Raw genomic sequence first — 6,019 nt, 5'->3', positions numbered from 1 at the left:
AGGAACTACAGGTCCCATCAAGATTTTCATCCAACACAGCAAATATTTGCAAAAGCCATATCACACAGCTCTCAGACGTGGCATGGAGGACCACGAAGGGCACAGTCCCAGTGATCTCAACTAACACTAAACTAACCATTCAGCAGGGGCAGGCTCTGCTTACTCCCCCCAACAAAGAGCGCGCACATTTCCCAAAACATGGCAGATTCCTTGCAGAAACCTCTTACTTAAGCTGTACTCCACATCCACATTTCAAAGGGGCCACTTGTCTTCAAGAGCAGCTATAAGCAATAAAGATGCAGCAGCAGATCATGAACCCAATTTGAGGTACAAGCTATCTCTAACAAAGACATTCCTTTAGCAATGTTTTTTGGGGGGAGGGGCAGTGGTCCTTGTTTTCTTAGGATTTAAATTCAACACAAGTTCCAAAGGCTGTTGGTGAGAATTACTTCACAAAGGAGTAAGTCTGGGGTATTGAAGAGCTGTTGCAGCCTGGGACGTGGCTCATAGAGCCCCGGGAAGCTGTGGTCCTACAAAGGCACAGAGGCTCTTGTGTTTGGATGATCCTCCAAAAGCACCAAGTGGATTGCGAAATCCCACAGTGTTCCCAATGTAGCTTGAATTCAGGGTTTTCTTAATGCCATTTGCCCTAGAGTTTGACCCTTGGATGTGAAGGGAGAGGCTGGAGTAGCCGGAGGGCTCCACTTCTGCCTCACACCTGCAGAGGCGTTCCCTGCCTTTTACCCCACAGCACCTGGAACGGGGTTGGCGACACCTTCCTCTGTAGGTGGCCTTCGGAGAAGTTCACACACTTTGAGTCCTGCCAAGGCACTGAGAGTTTCAGAGGAGGAGCTGCCTGTCAGACCCCAAAGTTCAACAAACGGTATTCGCAGTGCCCCCAGCAACGCTGACAGTCCTCCCCAACAAGTCCAGCCCTGTGGAGGCACTAATCAGAGACCTGACCTTCTGGCTTGAATTTAAACTAAAAAAAATCCCATGAGTGGCTCAGGTGAAACAAACGGGAAGGAAGAGAACTCAGTGGAACACACCAACAGCCCTTTCTGCCCGGCCCCAAATGGCGCTTTCATCCTTAACAGCTTGTTTCCAACCAAACTGGATTCCCACCCTGGTTTAGCTGAAGAGTTGTTGAAATATCATCTTTGACTTTCCTGGATGTCTCTCCATTTCTGCTCCCAAAGTTCTTCATTAACTCAGTCAATGCGAAACTGAGTTTGTAGGTAAGGAGTCTCTTTAGTCATAGAATCATAGAATCCTAAAATGGCCGAGGCTGGAAGGGACCTCAGAGATCATCTAGTCCAACCTCCCTGTCCTGGGCAGGGACGCCTCTCAACTAGATCAGGCTACTCAAGGCTGCGTCCAACCTGGCCTTGAACACCTCCAGGGAGGGGGCAGCCACAACATCTCTGGGCAATTTATTCCAAAGTCTTGCTGCCCTCGTACTGAAGAATTTCTTCCTAAGGTCCAGTCTAAATCTATTCTCCTTCAACTTAAACCCATTTCCCCTTGTCCTGTCGCTGGACACTCTTGTCAAAAGTCCCTCCCCAGCCTTCCTGTAGGTTCCCTTCAGGTATTGGAAGGCAGCTCTTAGGTCCCCCCGAAGTCTTCTCTTTTCCAGACTGAACAATCCCAGCTCCCGCAGCCTGTCCTCGGAGCAGAGCTGCTCCAGCCCCTGGATCATCCTTGTGGCCTCCTCTGAACACGCTCCAACAGATCCACATCCCTCTTACGGTGGGGGCACCAGCGCTGGACGCAGTATTTGAGGTGGGGTCTCACCAGAGCAGAGTAAAGGGGGAGAATCCCCTCTCTTGACCTGCTGACCACGCTTCTCTTGATCCATCCCAGGATGCAGTTGGCCTTAGTCAGTTCCATTTAGTGGATGTTATGGCTCAGCTTGGCCTGAGGTTTTCTGGCTTAGCCAGCCATGCCACTCTGGGTTGTTTCTCCTAATTTTAAAGCTCACTTTAAAACTCAGGTCTTTTCCCGGCTCAAAATCTGCCAAAGAGCTCCAGCGCAATTTCTGTCCTTGTGCAAGAAGCATCTCCTCCTGCAGCGGCTTGGGGATGGGGATGGAGCTTCCTGTCCTGCTGCCGGGGCTGCCCCCTCTGCCGCAGCAGAGCCCTTAGCAGAGCTGGCCCTTTCCAACGCTCTCTTTCTCCTGGAGATGCCAAGGAAAGCTGCCGGCTCTGGTCACCAGCCTGGGCCTGGAAGGAGGTTCACTGGCAGCGCCAGTGTCAGTGATTCCGTGTGCTGGCCTGTCCTTGCACGATTACCCCTCAATTCCAGCTCCTATGAGCCTGTCGCTTGAGAATGTTTGTTCATACCCGTTCTCAGGTCCCTCTGTCATTCAAGGCACCCTGACTCCCTTTTGGAGCAGAGGCATGCGGTTTGGAAGAGCACCGCCATCGACATTTTCCTAGACCTAGGTTGAAGCGTTCACATCTGGAGGCCTGGCTCTGGCAGGGCTGGGGGAGCTCTGGGGACAGGTCTTTACTCCAGCTACAGGAGGCATCACGCTCCCAGGCTTTCATCCTGCTGGGGGATTTCAACTACCCAGACATCTGCTGGAAAAGTAACATGGTGAGCTGTCGACAACCAAGGAGACTCGGGGGGTGCCTTGATGACAACGTCTTAAGCCAGGAATCGGACAGCTCTACCCGAGGGGATGCAATACTGGGCCTGATGGTCACCAGCGCAGGTGAGCTCATCAGGGATGTCAAGATCGGAGGCAGCCTGGGCTGCAGTGATCACGCACCAGTGGAGTTCATGGTCCTAAGAGGCATGAGTCAGATGAGGAGCACAGTCAGGACCCTGAATTTTAGGAAAGCAAACTCCCAGCTCTTCAAGGAGTCAGTCAATAGGACCCTGTGGGAGACTGTCCTCGGGGACAAAGGAGCAGAACAGAGCTGGCAGATCTTTAAGGACACTTCCCATGGAGTGCAAGAGCTCTCCACCCCCAGGTGTAAGAAATCAGGTAAGGAAGGAAAGAGCAGCCTGGCCGAATCGAGAGCTGCTGGTCAAACTAAAAGGCATGAAGGAACTGGCCAGGCAGTGGAAGTAAGGACAGGTATCCTGCGAGGAGCACAGGGACGCTGCCTGCATGCGTAAGGATGAGGTCAGGAAGGCCAAGAGGCAGCTGGAGCTAAATCTGTCAAGAGATGCAAAGAATAATAAGAAGGGCTTCTACAGGTGTGTGGACCAGAAAAGGAAGGTTAAAGAAAGTGTACCCCCCGGTGAGCATAGATGGCAAACTAGTAACAGATGAGGAGAAGGCTGAGATTCCCAATACTTTTTTTGCCTTGGTCTTCATTGGCAACCTCTCTCCTCACACCCCCCAGGCTGAAGGACCACAAGGTGGGAACCAAGGGGACAAAGTCCCTCCCCCTCTACGTGAAGATCAGGTTGGTGACCACCTGAGGAACCTGAAAATAAGTCTGGGACCTGAGGAGATACATCCCAGAGTCCTGAGGGAATTGGTTGATCTAGTTGCCAAACCACTCTCCATGGTATTTACAAGAGAAACCTTGCACCCAGCTTAAAAAAGGGCAGAAAGGGAACCACTGACCGGTCAGTCTCACCTCTGTGCCTGGGAAGAACATGGAACAGATCCTCCTGGAGGCTCTGCTAAGGCACAGGGAGGACAGGGAGGTGATTCAGGACAGCCAGCACGGCTTCACCACGGGCAAGTCCTGCCTGACAAATCTCGTGGCTTTCTACAATGGAGTGACTGCATCAGTGGACAAGGGAAGAGCAATGGATGTCATCTATCCGAACTTCTGCAAAGCCTTTCACACAGTCCCCCATAACATCCTTCTCTCCAAGAGGGAGAAATATGGATTTCATTGGTGAAATGTTTGGTGGTGACCTGGTTTGAGCTAAAAAAACCCAATTCTGTTCAGTGGTTTTTATGTTCTAGTTTAGTCTCTTCTAGAAGGCTGCACGTTCTGAAGTTAGCAGCATGTTTTTGCAGACAGTGTGTGCTAAAGCTAAGCCATTTTCGTTTTCTTTTCTAACCTGTCACTCTCTCTGTCTCATTCCCTTTTCCTTCCTGTTTTGAGGCAGAGAGAGGATTAGAGAGCATCTGTTGGCATTTAGTGGCTGGCCAAACCCTAACCTGTGACAGGCGGAGAAGGAATTGGTTGGGTGGTGGCACCCAGGGGGCAGTGGTCAGTAGCTCCATGTCCAGATGGGAACGGGCGAAGAGTGGTGTCCCCCAAGGGTCCGTGCTGGGACTAGTGCTGTTCAAGATCTCCATCGATGACAGAGTGAGATCGAGCACATCTCAACAGCAAGTTTGTGGGTGACACCAAGCTGAGTGGCGCGGTCACCGCACCAGAGGGACGGGATGTCCTCCAGAGGCACCTGGACAAGCTGGAGAAGGGGGCCCCTGTGAACCTTACGGGGCTCGACAAGGCCCAGGGCAAGATCCATCCTCGCTGTGGGTACAGGCTGGGGGAGGATGTGCTGGAGAACAGCCCCGCGGAAAAGGACTCGGGGGTGTTGGTGGACGAAAAGCGGGACGTGAGCCACCAAGGAGCGCTGGCAGCCCCGAAGGCAAGTTGCACCCTGGTTGGCAGCTCCTCAGCTCCCCGACAGGAAAGTTGAACGCCCCACACCAACCAGGAGCTCCAGGTGCCCGAGAAGAAACACCTACAAGCCCTGGGCACAACCACCCACAAACGCCACACGGACTGCAGATCCCAACGGAACATCAGCTGACCTGCTCCACTCTCCCGTCCCAACCCCAGCCACCAGTGAAGAACCGCAGCTGGAGCTGCTCACCTGAGCCCGAGGGGTTTCTGCTGTGTCCCCTGGTCTAGCTCGGGGTCTTTGCCTTCCACCTGCGGGGTCTGAGCGGCAGCTGAGGGCTCCTGGCACCGGCTTCAGCTGGCACCTTGTTAGCCCTGTGGAGAGCCCAAGGTGTGCTCTCTGGAGAAGGGCGCTGTGGAGAGAGTTTGCGTATATGTAGATGGGGAAGAAACAATCTGCCTCAGGCAGCGGGCTCTAACACCAAACATTGGGTTGGGTGGCTCCAACAAGGAGCTGCCTCAAGAGCCGGCTGAGCAAAGAGCAGCACCCATCCATACTGACACGTTTACAGATGAACGTACCTTGGCCTTGGCCTCCTTCAATTCCTTCCGCAAGCGGGAATTCTCTTGCTCCAAGTCATCAATCTTGCGTTGAGCAGCTTGGAGCGAATTGTGTGCATCAAAGAGCTCTCTGGTCCTCTCATCCCGTGCTTTTATCAGCGTTTCCACTGGACTCTGGAGAAACAAGAAATGTCCTCTTTTTCTGTGTCCCAGCACATATAGAACTCTCTCAGGCTCTCCTCCTAGGGGAGGTGCTTCAGTCCCTCATCATTTTCGTGGCCTCCTCTAGACCCTCACACTTTGCATACCTCGCCCTTGGCCATCCTCAACTGGTCTTGCAAGCACAATATTTTTTGAGTAGCCCTGTTACAATTCTTTCTAGAAAATGCCAAGGCACGTTCTGTCCTGACCAGCTTTCTGATGGTCTCCTGGAGCTCTTCCTGAGGTTCTCTTGCTGCTTCCTGGGGAAAGAAGAAATGTCGTCTTGTAATGAAGAGGTCTGTGTCCCAGCACGTACAGAACCCTCTCAGCCTCTCCCTAGCAGAGGTGCTCCAGCCCCTCGTCATCTCCGCGGCCTCCTCTGGACCCTCTTGAGCAGGTCCACGACTTTCTTACGCTGAGGGAGTAACGGGTCAGTGCTCTGCTAACATCTACTTTGCTGGCCTCACGTGTAGAGGCGTCACTCACCTGTTCTCGCGCAGTCTCTCTCTGCGAGGTGTTTTCCCTTGCGAGTGGGGCCACTTGTTCCTGCAGCCGGGCCACTTGTTCCTGCAGCTCTTCTGCCTCCTGCAAGGCCTCTTCCCTCTCTTGTTGCATGCCAAGCGCTGCATCATGCCACTCCTTCGCCTTTCTCCGGGCCCGACGCAGGTTTTCCTGCAGTTGCTCCACTTTCCTTTCCAACTTCTCAACTC

This window comes from Apaloderma vittatum, unplaced genomic scaffold (genome assembly GCF_000703405.1).
Source record: "Apaloderma vittatum isolate BGI_N311 unplaced genomic scaffold, ASM70340v1 scaffold25242, whole genome shotgun sequence".
Taxonomy (NCBI): domain Eukaryota; kingdom Metazoa; phylum Chordata; class Aves; order Trogoniformes; family Trogonidae; genus Apaloderma; species Apaloderma vittatum.
The sequence above is the reverse complement of the archived record's forward strand: the minus strand, read 5'-3'. Positions refer to the sequence as shown.